Source organism: Chelonia mydas, chromosome 1 (genome assembly GCF_015237465.2).
Source record: "Chelonia mydas isolate rCheMyd1 chromosome 1, rCheMyd1.pri.v2, whole genome shotgun sequence".
NCBI classification, from domain to species: Eukaryota; Metazoa; Chordata; order Testudines; family Cheloniidae; genus Chelonia; species Chelonia mydas.
Window position 1 is genome coordinate 299377727 of NC_057849.1, and position 18586 is coordinate 299396312.

The 18586-nt window shown below is 40.6% G+C and overlaps 1 protein-coding gene across 8 annotated transcripts in view; it reads left to right on the top strand.

Annotated features, from left to right (window-relative positions):
- Positions 1-5193: 5193 nt before the first annotated feature.
- Positions 5194-18586, top strand: part of FOXP2 (forkhead box P2) — a 548879-nt gene continuing 535486 nt past the window's right edge. The window contains exon 1 of one of the 8 annotated variants that reach the window (XM_043549777.1): positions 5194-5655. The gene's annotated coding sequence lies outside the window, so the exon portion shown is untranslated. The remainder of the gene's footprint in view (positions 5656-18586) is intronic. The other 7 variants (XM_043549764.1, XM_043549728.1, XM_043549692.1 and 4 more) reach the window with 7 other exon arrangements.

An 18586-nucleotide genomic window follows, 5' to 3' on the forward strand; every position in this document is an offset into this window, starting at 1 on the left:
TTTTGGAGACGTCAAGCTGAAAATGAAACCATCACACTAAGCATCAACATTTATCCCAGACATACTGTAAACTTACTTTAGCGGTGTGTCAAGAAACTAGATTGGGAAACAGGATTTACATGAATCTATTAAACTGTCATACTCACTTAAAAGAATCCAAAGCACCCTGAAGGTAGCTAAAACTAATTGCAGTATAAGCATGATGTACACCTGCAAAATGTCAGGCTGAATACACGGCATTGGGCTGAGACTTTCCACAGTTGGAGAAACACAAACTTAAATACTGCGGTTGATTTTACTCTGTCTATTAACATGCTCTGGATACAGATTGCCATTCTTGGCTCACCACTTCCTATCTTAAGGCAGATGGAAAAATAGCAACTGTGATAAATTGATTGTAAGTTTTCGCTGTAGTTTGTTTTAAGTACTACTTTGGCCTCTACTCAAATGTTCTCTTCTACCTTCCCTTGAGTAGTAATATACCTTTTGAATTACAAAATACCCCTGCACCAGAAGATACTAAAGGAACTAGGTCCTCTTTTTTGCCAATAATTATGGTAAATGGGAACTTTGTAATTTAAGGACTTACTGACAGACCTAAAAAGATCTGGAGCTTGATATGGTGACATCTGTATTCAGTAGCATCAAATCATTGGCCGGTTTCATGTAACAATACAGTTTCCACAGCACTGGGTTTCAGCACTTCCTGAAGTTCATTAATCTTACTGCATCTTCAGGTATTATTTCAACGTATTTATTTTTACATACACCTCTCCACTGGAACCCTAGCCTAGAATATAGCAGATTTACACATACTTCAACCAGCACAGCATGGAACAGGGTTGCATGATGGGATGAACTAATTCATACACTTGGTGGCTAGTCTAGCTGCTGGAGCCTCATTTTTTCATAAAAGCAGTTATAGTAGGCTTAGAGGAAATATCTCTAAGTCTGGATGATTGTCCATTTTGAAAGGCATTGTTTGGAGGCCATCACTTGTGGAAAATACTCCTTTCTTTTTTCAGAAAGAAGTAATGATAACTGGCAATGAACATATGCTTCATAATAAGGCACCTGAAACCTACACACGTTCACTTATAAGATTTAAACTGTTGTTAGATGAACAATACCAGAAAACCGATTCTAAAATGGTGCATAATTCCTAGGAGACGGAGGGGGAATGCCAGTTCTCATTAAGATTTATTATAAGTCCAAAGTTTTGTAGTCCCGAGACTTAACGACAGATGGTGGTGTAACTCCACCAATTTTGCAACTTGTCCATTCGCTTTGATGTTATAATATAGATTCTCCTTTATTTGACTTCGGTTTAAAACTGTATTTTTTTTCCTCTTCCCGAACTGTCTCTGGAACAATGGGTGGGGTGGGGAGAGAATAAACCCATTTAGAAGAGCAGCCTGTTTATTGTTTTCCTGTTCCCTTTATAAACAACCATAATGGAACATGGCAATCTGATATTCACCTGTCTGCCAGTTGCAAGGAAAAATACATTAAATTAATGAAAGAAAGACGTTTGAAAGTGGTTTATTTGAAGAGAGAAATACATTGCAACTGTGCAGATGAAATCTCAAACCGTAAACAGGAACAAATACAACGTATTAGCCTTTTTCATTAGAAAGCCAAGTTATAATTTTAAGCCTTAATAATCGCATCGCTTAAAAAACTGAAAAGTGTGTCTGCTTAGCTCTGTTTTTTATAAAGACTCACACGCCATTCAGACACTAATAATGCTAAACAATTTAAGCAGCTGAGCGTTGTATTGTACCCTCATGTATTATTACCCACTAGAAAGAGGCTGTCAGACGGTGACAATTTGAAGTAGAGTAGTGAGATTTAAAACCGTCTTGAAACAGAGCTCAGTCCATCATAGGGAAGGGAGCCTAAAAACTAATACAAAACGAGGAGTCTCATTCCAAAGGAGTGAGACTTGGGACAGGTCTGGATAGAAGGAGATACTTAGTATCTTGGATGGATTTTCCTTCCCTTTCCTTTCCGGGGGGTCAGTCTGCTCAGGTTTCTCACTTTCAGGCAAGAAGCGCTGGCAGGGAACACGTGAAACGAACTTGACCGCTGGCTGGGCGCCAGCGAGAACCATTCCTCTGTTTTTGTTTGTCGTATGGATCCTCTTTCAAACAATCCCGTGGCAAAGCATTTCTCTCTGCAACTGTGTTTTGACACGCTCAGTGACAGACTTTCGGGCAAAGTCAACTTTTGCTAAGATCGTGTTTTCCTGCCTGCCTTTGGCCAGCCAGGGGGGACAGAGAAGTGGGGAGGGTGCTGTACTTGTGCCCTTTCAGCCCTCACAGGCGGCATCCTAGGAGCACGTTTGCTGCTCTCCTTCACGGTGTGTTATTTCGTTGGAAGGCTCTCGAGAGTTGTCTGGAGAACGAGAGCGTTCGTTGTTGTCGGGGCTTCAGAAGTCAGGTGTTCCCAGAAACTTTGTTCTGGAGGGCTGGGGTCTCTTGGCAGCGGGACGCGTGCAATTAAAGCTACTCGCAGCGCGTCCACTAACAAACTAATGTGAAATAAAGCACGCAGGCTTTACTGGTAACTCTGCGATTCAGGGGCTGAGGAGGGGGAGATAACAGTTGTATGGAGCAAATAAATATATTTTATGGCCACCCATCAGCAACCACCCTCTTCCTTTGGCAGTGGCAGGCAACAGCAGCGAGCGTGTGTGCCCTTGGGCTGAACTTTCACCTCTCGAACCCGATCCAACCCCATTGGCTGAGAGTTAGGAATCTGAGGAGTAGAGAGCTGAGCTCCCATCCAAACCTGTAGTCTACACCTCTCCCTTTCTCCTACACACGCGGCGGCGGCCGGGTGGGGGGCCGGCAGGGATCTGATCCCACTTTTTCAGCCATCCACTGCAAATTACCAACTGCAGCAAAAGAGCTGCCTTTCTGTCGTCCCCTCCGCCCCACGCACCCTCCCATCTTACCCGCGCACGCAGGTTTTACTCTTTGCATTTTATTGGCACTCGCAGCTTTCACAGACAGGAGCGATTACACCTCGGAGAACTGCAACCTTTGCCGAAGTGTGAGCGATTCTTTCGCGAGCCCCCCGCCTCCACCTCACCCCCCGCAGTCTTTCCAGGAAGCTCAGCGAGATGTAAAAGTTTATCCTAACTCCACCCCCGCGCTAGCTACATTCCTCCCCGTTTCACCTAAAAGCAAGCGAGAAAGAGAAAGGCAAGCAGAAGTGTGGGTGAGAAATCTCCCTTTAAAAAAACACGCACAACCCTGTCAGTTTCTGAGCACTCTGCAACATTAATTCATGAGCCCAACGCACGGCGAGGCAACCAGCTAATCTTTCAATTTGCTCAGTACACCAACGAGAGAAGGTTTTTATTTTAATTCAGTTTATGTTAATTCTGAGTGGCAATCACTTTTGATTCAGGTCTTCAATGAATACAGAAGAGCCTTTTAAATTCAATATTACATGAAAAGTGTAGGGTCGAGGTTGGTGCGCTTTCATTAGTTGAGTTCTCACTAAAACCCACACACATTGCACTCTTCTATTTCGGATTTACCTTGCTCCGGTGTTTACCCAGGAACCCTGCCATAACATTTAATGTGTGCGATCAAATGATACAGAAAAGAGGAAAAGTCTAAGCATTAGAAGCCCAGGAGAGGATACATTTCTCCTGTTTCTGCTTTCTGTGGCTCTCGTGCTTGTTAATTAAAAGGATTTCAGCAGGAGCCGTGATGCGTGTTTACAGAGAGCGGGAGAAGCCTGAAGTTTTGCTGAGCCTGGTGATGAGTTTAAAAGGCGAGGGTCGGGTGTGTAAATAGCAACGGCTCTTGTGTGTCTCGGCTCAGGGAAAGGGCCAGGCACGTGCTTTGCGGCGCTCACATACAGCAGTCAACGCAGCCTCTTCACTTATCATTGTGGCCAGCCGAAAGGTTAGAGTTAGCAGCTGGTTTCCCTTGCATGCTACTGGGGTGGGGGCTTTCCAGCACCGAGCCATGAAACCGTTTGGGGCCGTGCCCTCCCCCACAAAGTGTGGCCCTAGGACATCAGCCCACAGGCTGGGGGGGCAGCAGTGGTGCTAGAGAGCGAAGAGGTTGCTGCTGAGCGAGAGGAAATTAAAGCGACTACGGCCCTGCTGCTAGTGCAAAGGGCGCCGTGAGCGTTGGAGCGGAGGGGAGAAGCGGGGCTGCTCCCTGTTGGGAGAGTGTAGGGCAGAGAACTAGCGCCTCTGACCCGGGCGCCGCCGCTCGCTTCGCCCGGCTACTCCTGCGGCCGCCTCCACCCCGTCTGCGCACTGGGGAACGAGCAAGACCAAGGGGCGCCCAGGAAGCCAGCCTGCAGCGTGCGCGGGCTGCAGCTCAACCTGCCTCGGCAACACCCCGTGCGGCGCGTGAAGCGACACCGCTTGGGGGGGGGAGAGGGCGCACACCCGCGCGGGTCGCGCTCTGCTCAGCGGTCACCTTCTCCCGCCGCACCTCCCGGAGCGGCAGGGGCTTGTGTGCCAATGAGGCCGGAGTTGAGCCCGCGCGTTTCTTCTTCCCCCTGCTAGGGCGGCGGGGAGTTTACACGGTGATGACAAAGCCAAGTGTTCTCTGCACCCAAAGTCCCAAAACTCTGCGCGGGGTGTGGGGAGACTCGTGCCCCTGCTGTAACTCCCACCAAAGTCCTGCCCAGTCCCCCCTACCCAGCCGCCCCGCTTTCTCGGGAGCCCTTCAAGGCGCTTTGCCCTTCACAGCCGCCGGAGTCCCCCGCTCCCTTGGCCAGCGGCTCTGCCTTTGCAGGCGGGCGGCTCTCCGAGGACTGCCGAGAAAGCCCCAGCCCTCGGCACTGCCCGCACAACACCAGGCTTTGTTTCCTCCCGGTCTGTTAAACTCGTTGTGTCTAACTGGAGGGGGGGGGGGAGAGATGGGGGAGACGAGAGCAAACAACTTCTCCCCTGGTTTGTTGACATAGCAGGTGGACTTGACGTCAAGCAGGACGCTTTACAGCGAATCCTAACAATATCCTGCTCCGCGAGGGAGACTCCCTGCCCTGGTGGGAGGCGCAGGGGAACGAAGGAGAGCAGCAGCGGGGGCACTGCCAAGCTGGTCCCTCTGCACTTTTTTGTTGTTGCAACCCCCCCGCCCCCCGCCGCATCAGTACCACTCCTGTACAGGCCACTTTGCGATCATGTGAGCGCGCTCCCTCCTCGCTCCCCTTCCCACAAAGAGGAGTCGGTGGGGGCACTTTTTTTTTTTTTTTTTGCATTCCCAGCAAAACACACACAGGCTTCGCACAGAGCCAGACCCACACACACACACACACACACACACACAGGGGGGGAGGGAGCGCGCGAGAGACAGCGCGAGCCTCCGAGAAAGCGCGAGACACTGCGCTGGGGCTGCTGCTCCCCAGCCTGCCTCTGCCGCTGCCCCTGCCCGGGGGCTCAGAGCCCCAGCGCCGCCTGCGGAGGAATATCCAGCCCATTTATTGATGCTGCTGCTTGTTGTTGCAGTCTAATCCTCCCCTCACCTCCTGTGTCTCTGCTCGCGCGTCCCGGCAGCAGCCGCCGCTCCTCCTGCAAAGACTTTGTATATGTGGGTTTGTGGGGGGGTGGGGGGGGGCTAGTTCAGCTCCTCTCTCGGTGGCAGCTCATCGGGACGCTCTACCCAGTGTCTCCTCTTGGTAAGTTTCATTCCCTCTCCCGCCCCAAGTCTCTTCTTTGACTTGTTACTTTCATTCTCCCCTTCTTCCCCCCCCCCCCCCCCCCTTTACTTGCTGCTGCAAGAAAGTTTAGCTCCCGCGGCTCTAAGCATGGTGGGTACAAATGTGACATGTGTCAGATTTCTTCTTGGCATCTGGTACCACTTGTCCCTTTAAAATATTGTAACGAAGGGGGGGGATGAGGGGCGAGTTGTGAGATGGGGGAGGGGGCTACTTGGTATGCGCTTATGTTTCCATGCATTCGAGTTTGAAATGTGTCTTAAATTTTGCCTTAATAGAGCGAACACGTTTCAAAAGTGCGATGCAGACACCCAAGTGTTTACTTCCCACCCCTTAGCCCTCCCGGCTATAGCATCTATCGTTTGAAACACGCAAACTTTGAATGATCAATTTGGTGCTCATCAGTTAATTTCGTACTTCGGAAATAGTGCTGCAAGCTACCAAACTTCGGCTTTATTTTAGAAGCGCCTATTGCAGGCTGGAGTTTTATTTTCACATACCCCACCACAACTTTCAGTTTGGATGGGCAATAAAGAAAATGTGTTACAATGAAATATCCTCCCTTCATCCTAGGAAGGTTTTGGGGGCGATATTTCAAAGTGGGGAGGGGGCTTGTTGGTCTCCCCTTTCCTTTTGGCTTTGGAAAATTATGGAAGCATGTATATCCTGGTAAAGAAACATGTCACGTTTCTCCTTTTTGAGATCTCTCTGTGTGTGAGAGAGAAACACCTTTCAGTCTCTCTCTCTGTCCATAGGTGCAGCGTGCAAAGGGGGGAGGAGGGACCAGCTATGACATTGATCCTGCATTCAGCCAGATCCAGCACTATGAACTGAGCCCTCTTCTTCCCACTAGCTGCACGTGCAGTGTTTGAGGAAGGTGTTCGCCATCCACTCTCTCTGGCCAGGGCGAGTTATTGCATCTCATTGATCTTCCCTGCACAAGCAGTTACCGCTGCCGCTCTTGGGTCTCCTCCTCCTCGTCTACCTTCGCAATGCCTTTTGAATGTGCTTGGCGGATTAGTGTTAACCTTGAACAACAACAAAACATGTTAGCCTAAAACAATAGATTAATAAATAATACGTTAGAGCTATGAAATTCCTGAGGCACAGTTCATAGTTTGTTGTGGGAGCATTCTCCTGAAATTCACTCTTGAAATTCAGGAGTACTCAGAGACCTAGAAACTTGTGAAAGTTTAATTCTGAGGACTTTGAGATCTAGTAGGTAAATGGTTGTAAGGCATGTTGGGCTTTATTTTTTTAAAGTTATGAGTGTAAGGACAGGAAGGGGAAGAAAAGAGAAAACTGCTAACTCCTTTTTGCACAAGTTTTCTGGGCTTTCCCACAGCTAAAAATTCTTTTGAGCATATGGATGAAAGTAAACATGAGATGAGATCTTTCTGAAAAACTGAATGCAAAATACAGCTCAGGATCTAAGTTAGTTTAAAACCTGCAGCAGTCAATTTGCCACAGATTTAAACTACAATGATAAAGACAATTTTGTTCTGTTCCTCTGCTCATCTGTTAAATTTGTGTCAGGGTTCTAGTAACTGACTCAAGAGACAAACTTTTGGAGATTCCGAGCCAGTTTACCAGAGTAGCCCTTGATTACATTGGTGAGCTTTCTGCACTGAACTTCTATGGGGAGGAGAGGACAGAGGTAACAATTGGATCAGGGGTTGAGAGAGTTATAGTCTGTATATTGGGGAAAATATATAATATATATATATAACAGATGGCAGTACCTGCACAAGACAGAGTGCCAGTGAAGTGTTCTTTCTAAAAACATACCTAAACTGACTATTTTAAAGTTAGCATCAACTCTGTCTAGAAGAAGAGAGTGCAAGTTGAGCCACAGAAGCCAGAACATGCAGTAACGTAGAGTTGGGGAGCATTTCCATTTTTAAGAGCCTTTAAAAATATTTAAGCAGTGACACTCCCTTTCCAAATGGGTTTTATCGCATCCCCTTGCTGCTTTAGGGCCTGATTTAAAGCTTACTGAAGTAATAAATGGGAGTCTTTTGATTGACTTTAGTGGGCTTTGGATCAGGCCCTTGGTAACTTGATTAAAATTTTGAAGCTGGGAAGTTGCATACTGCATGAGAGTATCATGTTAGCTTGTGAAAAATGAAGTTAAAAATAAACTTTAGGCGCTTTAGCTGCTGTTCTTGTTTTTTCTGTACTAAGTAAATTAAATCTGTCAGGGAAAAGATACTGTTCGTAGTAATGTTGCTATGAAGAAAATAAGGGTTACTTATTAAAACTGATTCTTTGATGCTGTACTAAATCCATATGAATCAGGTATAAATCATATGCATTTAAATTATTTAGCTAACTACTCAAACCAGTAAACACTTGAGGGAAGGGAAGAGGGTTTCAGATTATTATACATATTTTGAAAAACAATTTATTTGAATGCCAGTCAATTTATTAACATCTAAAGTGATGCATAATCTGCTACTGTAATCAATTTTTGGTAATATTCAACAGCCAATAGTTGCTTGAAACGAGGCCTCCCATTACATTAGGCTTTAATGCTGGGTAATAAGCTTGAACTGTTGCAGGCCAATGACAAATTTAAACACACTTGAGGTTTTTTTGGTTTAACACCAGTGGTTCTTAATTTTGTCCCAGAAATCTTAATTTGTTTTGGTAAGGTTTGTGCATCATTTAAGGAAGAAAATCTTGTTTGTGCCTTGCTACTATTTGAAAAGTTGTATAAAATTACCAGAGATCCTTTAAACACCAACCAAGTTAATGTTTATAGCGTGCCTATAAGATCAAAAGTGCTGCATAAGAGCTACGTATTTTCATTAAGAAATGGATAATATTATGTTTGTCCTAGAGCTAATGTGCACAACTGTACTCATGTCCAGGTTTCATAGCCTTCAAATATTGAAATTTTAGAACATAAAATTCTTTTGTTTATACAGTTTATACAGTTTAAATGAATTTCTACAGTTAAAATGCATTGAAATAAGTTATATGATTTATCAGTTAGAAAAGTGGTATGTTCTTAAGTGACAAAACTGTAATCACAACATTTACTTTATGTCCACTTTCAGCTTGTTTTCAGGACTGATTTTAAGTGAACTAAAAACTGCTGTTCACATTTTGAGGCTATATATCTGGTTCAGCATTGCATGGGCACGTGGCATTCTGGTCTAGCAGAATCTGGTCTTGCGTTCTGATCCCAGTGCTGCCAGTGATTTGCTATGTGGGTTTGGGAATGTTAACGTAGCCTCTCTGTCTGTTGCTCATCTGCAAAATTAGTGTAATGCCACCTACCTGCTTATTTCACAGGTGTGAAGATTATTTATTAATGCTTGTTAAATGCAAAGTATTATTTTGTCCCTTTCCTTCAGAGTTTTTACTAGACTTATGTTGGAGCAGTTTAATTCTAGTAGTGGTGCGAAATAGAAAGAGTGATGTGAGTCTTCATGTTGTTCCTCTGTGAGTTAAATCATGGAGAGGTCATTTACGTGAATGAACTGAAAGTGATTTAGGACACAGGTCACTAAGAAGTACTCATGGGATGATTGTTAGTGGAGAAAATTGTAAATCACAGTTAAACTCAAATACTATCAACCTCATTAAAAAAATTGAATGCTAATTCTTGGTACACTCAAACTGATTACTCTTTTTAAACTTTGGGACAGTGGTGCTAGAAATAATGTCAATTACCTATTTTTTTTCTTAATGACCGCAACATAGCTCACAACTATCCCTTTGTAGAAGGGACACCCTTAATTTTTGACCCAAATTTCCTCTGTCCCATTTTGACTTGATACTTTCCTATACTATTTAAAGTATTGACACTAGAAAGACCCAGTTTATAGAAAAAAGTTATTTATGCTAAATTTATTAATACAGCATAGTCTATAGATTCCAGAAATATATATTAAGACTGTTCATTTTTGGGGTTTTCCTCATCTTTGAGCCTAGCAGGTTAGAAGTGCTTATTTTCTTACTAGAATTTGTAAGTTTTTTTTTTTTTTTTAATTTAAATGTACACTTTAAAAACTTCTAGATCAACCTCAGAAAGCTAGGAATAATAGCGACCTTTTTAATATTCTCAATTGATTAGTAACATTTCACTTTGGAATAAACTTTTTATGTGATTTTACTTTCTATCAGACACAGATGTTTATTGATGTAGATGTGTATTAGTTTTTGCTTCTCTCCTTTATTCATTTTTGTTAGGTCTGCATTTTTAAGTGCAAGACTCTTTTAGTTAGAAGGGAGAGACCAGATGTAAAATAGGCAGTGATAACCTTTGTGTGCTCTTACCTCTGAAGAAGGTGAAAGTAGTCTCTGACTCTCTGTAGTCTACAGGTAGGGCATCTCTAGATACACCAAGGTGTAGTTTTGGTTGATGTTCCAAAATAACATTTAAGCAGTAGGTACCAAATTATGTACAGATGTTGTGGTGAAACTAGACAGTGTTTGAATCCATTTAGCAAAATGCTTTGAATTCCTGTTCTAAGGCATTTTAAACAAAAATATTGAACAAATTGTATCAGCCTATGTTGTAAGTCCTTTTTAATAAATAGCAAAGTGGTTCCAGGGATGAGTATACGAATACATGCAGACTGATTGGTTTTTCTCTTTTCTTTTTCTTTTTTTGGTTGCTGGTGTTTGCGATGATAGTGCCTTTTCTTTAACTAGGATAAAGCCTGAGAGTGTTTCTCTTCTCTCACACACACAGAGTCTGAGTGCTGTGTGTATATATACGTGCATGCACACAGACATATATATGTTGGTAAAGCTTATTGTAGAAGCCAGAGCTATTTCCCTTGGATTCTGTGTACCATACTCTAAATGTGCCTTGAGTACGGCCATTCAGTCCATTTAATGGCACAATGCTTAGCTGCAGTTGTACTAGCATAGCTAACCATTGCTAATAATCACACACTTTAATTAATTTCCTGGTGCATCAGGAGCAATGAAGATGTGCTGACATCAGAGTTTCTAGAGCACAGTGACTTACTATGTGACAGTATCTGAGTGGGTGCTTTTAAGTGTTTGTGTGTGCGCGCGCAAAAAAGAGAAACAGATTTTTTTTGAGTTGTTAAATAGCATTTCCTTTTATTGCAGGATAATTGTTGCATCAACAATAATATCAATGGACCCCTCTTGAATGGAACAGATTCTGTACATAAAGCCACCTATTGTAACCTAAAGCATTAGAGTTACATGTGTGCTTTGTTAATTTTCAGTTACATTTATAGTTAAATACATTTTATAATTCCAGAGGGATACTGTTTTGATTATAAAGTGTGATTTATACTTTTCTTATTTTACAGAAAATTACACTTAATTCTTCATGTTTTCAAGATTTTGGATCTGATTTTACTCTTACTTTGGGTTGGCTTCAACTTAGTTGGGTTCAGTTTATTTTGGCTAAAACCAGTTAGGTGAGTCATTAGCAATAACTCCACCTGGACCAGGGCCACAGCCTTTTAAACTGCCCATAATCCTCACTGCTGGGAACTCCGAGACCAGCTGGTTCAGCCCCCAAAGTGGCCTGAATTACAACTCTGACCAGATTTTTAAAGACCCCTTCCTTGGGGTGGGGAGAGATGAATTTTACTCTTCTACGGTACAGCTGCCTCCTTGAGTACAGGAAGATTGACACTACCCTTTCCCCTCCCCCTCTCCCTTTGTGTCCATGGGATGAATCTGCCCGTTGACTGCAGTGGAGTTACTCCAGTACATCACGTCCATAATATTTAAATAAGAGGAGGTTTGGGCCCTGATCCTGCTTAAATTAATGCATTGTTAGTAGTCCTATTTAACATCAGTGGGTCGATTCAAATTGCATAAAATTAAGTGCATGGCTAAATCTTTGCAGCATCATGACTTTGGTTACAATAATTGGGCCCTTAATTACAATATTTTAAAATGTTATATGGTAAACCTGAGATAATTCTTTTTATTTTGGCTTGTACTTTGTTGTGATAAAAGCACACATTTTCCTCATACCACTGGAAATCTATGATTTCAAGATGTTTTTTAAAAAAGGTAATTTCACAGATTTTATATAATATGCATCCTATTACTAGAGAGAGTGGAATGATGTGAATGAGACTTGTTCTAGTCTTTCAGTTAAAGGTATTTGACATCTATGGAGGTTTTTTTTGTTTTTGTTTTTTTTTTAAAAGGAAGACAGTACATTTTTAACTGAAATTTTACCTGACGTTATAGCATTTTTACCGTGACTGATCTTTTTATTTATTTGTATTATTTATTTTATTTATTTAATATATATTTGGTTGATATTTTTATTTCTGTGTGCTTTGTGGACAATTCTGTAATTTAAATTTCATGGGCCCTATATGATTTCTGATGCACCACTACTCAGCGTTTTTTGGAGGCTGTTCCTATTATTAGAGGAAAATTAGTCTGTTCTTCAGCTATGATGCTTTGTGCACCCCCGTAGTATTTGAAGAAGCTTTGTGGTTGCATACCCTGAAAATACTCGGCTCTTCATGACTGTCAGTGCTGATACTGCAGGTGGGGTTGGGAGAGTTATCTAATATATGATTATACTTTTAAAGCAAATCCATAGGCTAGCCTTTTTGATGCTGCATAGCTGAGTGAATTCAGTCAATTCAGGAGTAACTCTCCATATCTGCCAGCATTTCACAGTCCCAGGACAGGGAGCGAGAAAGGAAGAACTTGCTTCCATGAGCACCTCTCTTCTCCAATTCCTCTTCTTTAACCCTGGCAGCTCCAAAAATATAGTATGCAGAGCTTGTCCATCTCTTCTGGGCACTCAGTGGGCTGGAGTTCATTCTGGAAAGACTAGCATACTGTGACTTAAGGCTTAGAAAGTTTTGGATATTTTTCTGCTGGATTGGGCCCAAAATTGCCAATTTTTTAAACAACATTTCAAGTCCGAGTGAATCCTTTATTGTGATCTGAAATAAAATGTGTAATATGTTTAAAAATGCACTTACTAGATATGTACTTAATCATTCTTATTTTTAAAAATGAACTTAGTAATAGTATATATGAATTTTACCAAAATGATAGCAGGGGTCTTGATCCATAGAAGGAAGGAGAGTGACTATGCAGGCTTTCCATACTGCTGTGTTTCTGCATTGGGACCAATTGGAAGAGTGAGGGGACAGTTCAGTTTCCATACTAACAGGCTGCTAACAAGTTATGCATACAGATGCTGAGAGACACTACATTAAAAACTGGCCAAAGGCTATCAAAAAATTTCAGAAACAGTACATTGCTAAGGAGCTGTCAGATGATGATTTTGAATCCATCCAACATCAGGAGTGACTACAACAACGTCCCAAAGGTGAAATGCTCTGTATCCCATTAATCTGTGTCATTCAGTCAATCCTGATTCTAGCTATAAACAAAGTTTAATCTCAATTATTTCTTTTTCTTTCTATCATTATTAAAGTTTAGAAGTCTCACTGCATTCTTCTGGAATTTGATTCAACCGTAAAAAAAAAAAGTTATGTTTAATACATTTGTAATTAAACCTGTAGTTGACATTTCATTGTTTTATAATTAAATTGGAAATTACAGTTTTAACATGTAAAAATAATTCAGAGGAAATTGGAAATGGTTATTTGTGGGAAGCTGCTACAGCTTTGGAAGAGAAAATGACAAGGCAAAAATAAGGAAGAGATGGGGAGTGTGTGTGGAAATGAGCCAAAAAAACCATGGAATTGTTTAGAATCCGGCAAAGGCACAAGATAGCAAAACAAGGAGGTGGGTAAATGTTGTTGAAAAAAATAGAGGGACTTCAGGTGTACAGAAGAGAAACAAAGGTGGTGTGATTTTATTTTTTAAATCTAAGAACTTGTGTGTGTGACTACATATGAGACAGATTTTGACCATGACTTCTTCTAAGTGAGGAAATAATGATTTGTATAAGTACAATGTGCATAAAATATTTATTTTATGAACTGGGGGCCAAAATCACTGTTGATTTGAGCAGGTAGAACCCAGTTCACTGGAGTTGTTTACTTATAACAGCGATGAATTAGTTCCTAGACTCCTCTGAGTTAATATCTTAAATGCTTAAATTTTATTAATGACTTTATGTGCCTTTTGAAAGGTACTTAGTAGTAGCTGAAGTGAAGATTGATTTATTTATTTTTCTCAGTGCACATCTAAATACCACTTTCCTGAAGTGACACAAGAGGTACAGAGTTCTTTTGAAGATAAAAAGAGGTAAAATTAAAGTGAAGAGTTTACGGAAAATGCAAGCCAGTATCTTTTTAGAGTTAAGAAAAAAGTAATTGAAATATTTATGATTCAAGGCATTGCTGTGTGAGAAAGCACAGACAGGGTTGTGGTTTCATTACAGTACTTACAATATTCGCATGACCTAAAAATGGAAGTTCAAAAGACCTAAATCAGTCATGTATGCTGAGACTGCGGAGATATGCATAGCTGATGGAGTGTTGTGTTCTTCTGTTGTATCAATAATTTCTCATAATCTTTGTGTAAAACAACATATTTAAACTTAATGAGAGAATACTATTAGGAAAAGAAATACTGATGATAATGTGCATAACACAGTAAATGTAACAGAAGATATTGACTACTGGAAGGCTTATTGTAAAGATAACTGTCAACTGAAAAACAATTAACGGAGTATATGGGTGCTAATAGTTTAGAAATATAAGGATGCTACCTAGCTAAAGATCATGTTATGCTTTCACCTAGAAAATTCATTCAGACTCATTTGTTATCAGTGCTGAATGAATTTAAATTACTTTTAATATTGTGATGCTGTGCTCAGTACATGGTAACTGCTAAAATGGTAGTTCGAAAGATATACCGAACACACAGGAAGATTTACAGAAAGTGTCATAAATCCTTGGAAACTCTTCTGCTTAGCAAAAGGAATGAAGTTTTATTGAACAACAAATATTTCTCAGCTAATTTTTCTCTCAACTCTGCTTTAGGTGACTAATGTCTTGTAAAACAGTTAAAGGTTTGTTTAGCATATAAAATGGTAGCTGACTTGCTCCTGAAAATCCTATGTTAATGCTGCCCAGGAAAGAACATAAAATAAATCTAAACAAGTACAAATATATATCTTGTAAAATTGCTAGGTGGTTTATTTAAAAATGTGTGTTTAGTATTTCTTATAACGAGGATCCAGATCATGCTCTCAAAGTAAACATACGGAGGGCTGGGAAGTAGCAAAATTGGTGGGAAGAAATTGTCCAGAGAGGAGAATCTGTGGTTGCTGTCTAAAGCCCCCACCATGGATTTGGGACTCTGCTGGTATTTTGTATGGGCATGCACAGAGAAACATGCTGGGGGATGCTGACCCACACACTTGCATGATCTAAGACAGGTGTAGATGAGGCTTCCAACTTTTTTATGTAGATTTGGTGTACTTCAGACTGCGGGGCCGAACATTCCCTATAGATGAGCATAGTGTAGTAAAAAAAGTGCTGTGCAACGTTTGGTTCCAACCTAAAAAGCTTCTTATGTTTCAGCAATGGGATTCTCTTGAGCAGAAACTTCCAACCCTGCAAAACTTAATGGTGGTTTTTGTGATTTTTTTTTTCTTTAAAAAAAATAAATGTCTAGGGTGAGAAGGAAGGTTACTTTCTAAATCTAACTTGTTCCTTTCCTCAATTTGCTCTACCACATACTTATATTAAAAGGACTTTAAGACCTTGAGCCAAAGCTATTTGAAGTTGGTGGAAAAACTCCCATTTACTTCAGTGGGTTTTGGATCAAGTCCTAAGCGAGTGCTGCTGATACTGAGAAAGTATCTTTTCTTTGCTGAGGACCTTTTGTCAGTTATTGTCACGCTGACCTTTCAGAATGTCCCATGTTTATCCAAAAGAAAGTTGCTTGTCTCCCTCTACATATTCCTGTGCCAAGCATGCTCTTGATGCCTGCTTAACCTCTTCCCCCCCCCACAAAAAAAAACCTGCAAAAAAACCCCATAAAAAGCCTAAAACAACTAGTGAGAACTGTTCTCACTATTTCATAAAATATAGGACCTTAGACTAAGTGTTGTGGGAGTCCTAGCAAGTGATTGTTGGAATGGTTTTCCAAGATGTAGCTCCTGAAGAGGAGTCGAAATTTCTTTTTCATAATATTTCAATACACTTAGGGGTTCATTTCCATTTACACAATCAATGAATTATTAACAACTAGGGCATTCTGATACATCAGTTGCTGGGGTGTAGATTTCAGGGTATACAGTACAGATACTTTTTTTAAAAAATGTACTTATACATACTCATTTTAAATAAAGATATGTTGGAAAAGCAAAGTAAGTCATATTTAAAAATAAGCCTCCTATAACTAGATATATATTAGAATGTTACTTTAACATCATTTGTCTATCATAGTAGGCATCCAGTAACTAAGCATTTCTATCAAGCTTCTAAAATTGGTGCCCATAAGTTTGCCCATAAGTCAAAATAACTGAAATCAAAACCTAAGATTCTTTTAATGGCACTGTTTAGTGTGGTTTGTATGACTATAGTGTGGTTTGTATGAATATATTCCAATATCCATTGACTCTTCCTGGCTTCTTTGTAACTGAGGAAATTATTACCAGAAGGGGAAAAATACCATTATATAGGGCACCATTTTATGCAGAATTTTTTTGTTGCAGATTGAATTATCAGCAAAAATTACTTCAGTGGAATTACTTTGGATTTAAACCAATTTGAATGTGAAAAAAATTGGGATAAACCATTCAAATATAAGATCTTTCATAAAATCACTGCAACATTACTATAATTAGAACTAAGTATTCTGCAGTTGCACAATATTTTTGTTGCAGTTGAAATTGACACAGCTGTTGAATGTTTCAGCGACAGATAAAAAAATAAAATCCCATGTTATTCGCCAAGGTGGTTTCCTCAGGATTTATTTTTCAGACAAAGCACTTTGTAGTTGCTATTTATTTGCAGCAGCAGAATGAAACTAATGAGCCTCTGGCCAGTTTCACCTTTATTGTTCAGAACTCTGTATGTAGCAGTGAAACTAAGGTTTCACTCTGCTGCTACTCTGGAAAGCTACACGGCAGTTGATGAGCTGGAGGTGTTGTCCATAGACCTTACTTGTGACCAGAATGTTCCATATTTGTCTGTGACTGGTTAGTAGGTATCTGGTCAACTTTTCAATCCCTGCAGTAGCTTTAACCCTACAAGATTCTGTTATTTGTGCCATTTAAGGTACTTTAGGGGTTTTGGTTTATAATAGATTTCAGTCACCGGGGCTTGTGTTAACTCCCCGATGAAGACTGGAAATATAATTTGCAGATTAAAATAGCTTCTTGGACCCTTTCTTAAAAATCCATTTGACTGATATTATACTTTCTTTATAAGGCTATTTGTGGGAGATAACCTTTTCTTGTGTTGCAGTAAAATGTGCATTATATTAAGTGTTTTTAATGTGTTTAGGAATTAGGGGCAACCTTTGTGCAGGGAGTTTTATATATTAGTAGTAAGTAGAGTGATGTTAAACTCCCCAAGTTTTATTTCTAGTAGTGTCTGAATGTAATTTGTTCTCACTCTGCTTTGTGTGTTTGTTTGTTAAGGCAATGCAACATATTGAAAAGATTTGTTTTATTCTCCAATTATTTTTTTATGAATAGTCCATGACCTAATGGAAATCATTGTCTCAGAAAAGTTTTACTACTCTTCATATAAACCAAGGCATCAGATATGACTAGCTGATAAAATCACAATTATTTTGTATTCAGTAGGCTTCAAACACAGTAACCTAAAATTAAAATTTTAAGCAGAATTTTGAAAAACTGCCAGAAGTCTTTTCTTAGTTCTGTTCTTGACAAATGAGTGTGAAGCAATAGTGACTTTTGAAGATCTTTAGATACAGGAATATAATGGATTTAAAGATGGACAATTCTAAATTGCACACTCTTTTATTCCTAGTTCTCATCTGTGGAGCGAAGTGTTGTCTTTTTTCCATTGCACTGCTAAAATGTGTGATTTGTTGAGAGATCTACATTAATAATGAATTTTCATAATATGTTTATCAGATATCTAGAATGATGTGTAGTGTTTGTCATGAGTGAAAAGGAATATCTGTATAATCAAAGAACTTCCCCCCTATAACACTTCTTAATACCAGCCCATATGGGAGTGTGTGGAAGAAACTTTCTTACTAGCCTAGAGAGCTCAACATTTTTTTTAACTCTAAGAACCTTTGCTCATCTTCTAGGGGCATGACTGGCTGACTGTGGGGAAACCCACAAGATATGTTCCTGTTCTGCAGTGGGTAAGGGTGGTCCTGAGAGAATGTAACTTCCAGTTTCAGTATGTGTCCCAGTTTTATTTTAAACAGCCACAAGACAGGCATTTTGGCTCCTTGGGTAAACTATATCCCCTCCCCTCACTGTGAAGAAGGATGGTATTGTGGTTAAGGTGCTAGACTGGAAGATCTGGGTAGAGTTCCTGGGTTAGATGCAACCTCTTTGTGTATCTTTGGCTGAGTCCCCTAGTCTCAGTGTTGTGAGGATAAATTCATTAAATTATTAGGAGGTGCACAGACACCATAGTGGGGTGAGCCATGGGAAAACTGATTTAAAAAAAATAGCTTTCTTGAGTTCAGTGAAAATAGACCCAACTCCTTTGATCTCATCCATTTAGCATTTACCACTCACTAGGTGAAAGCACTTTGAGCTCATTAGCCTGTGATTTTAGTCCTACTGTAAGCACAGTAGCTACTGAAGTAAGTTAGGCCCTCAGAGGGGAACTGGTTTGGATGTGAACTGGATCCTTGTCCATTGAGGCTAATTTTCCCATCTCCCTCGGGTAGACCAAATGCTTTCCTCTCAAGATAACTCTTTGCCCTCAAGTGACCATTGTTGATTTGAATTAACTTCTGATGGAGAGTTGGATAGATCTGAAATTAGACT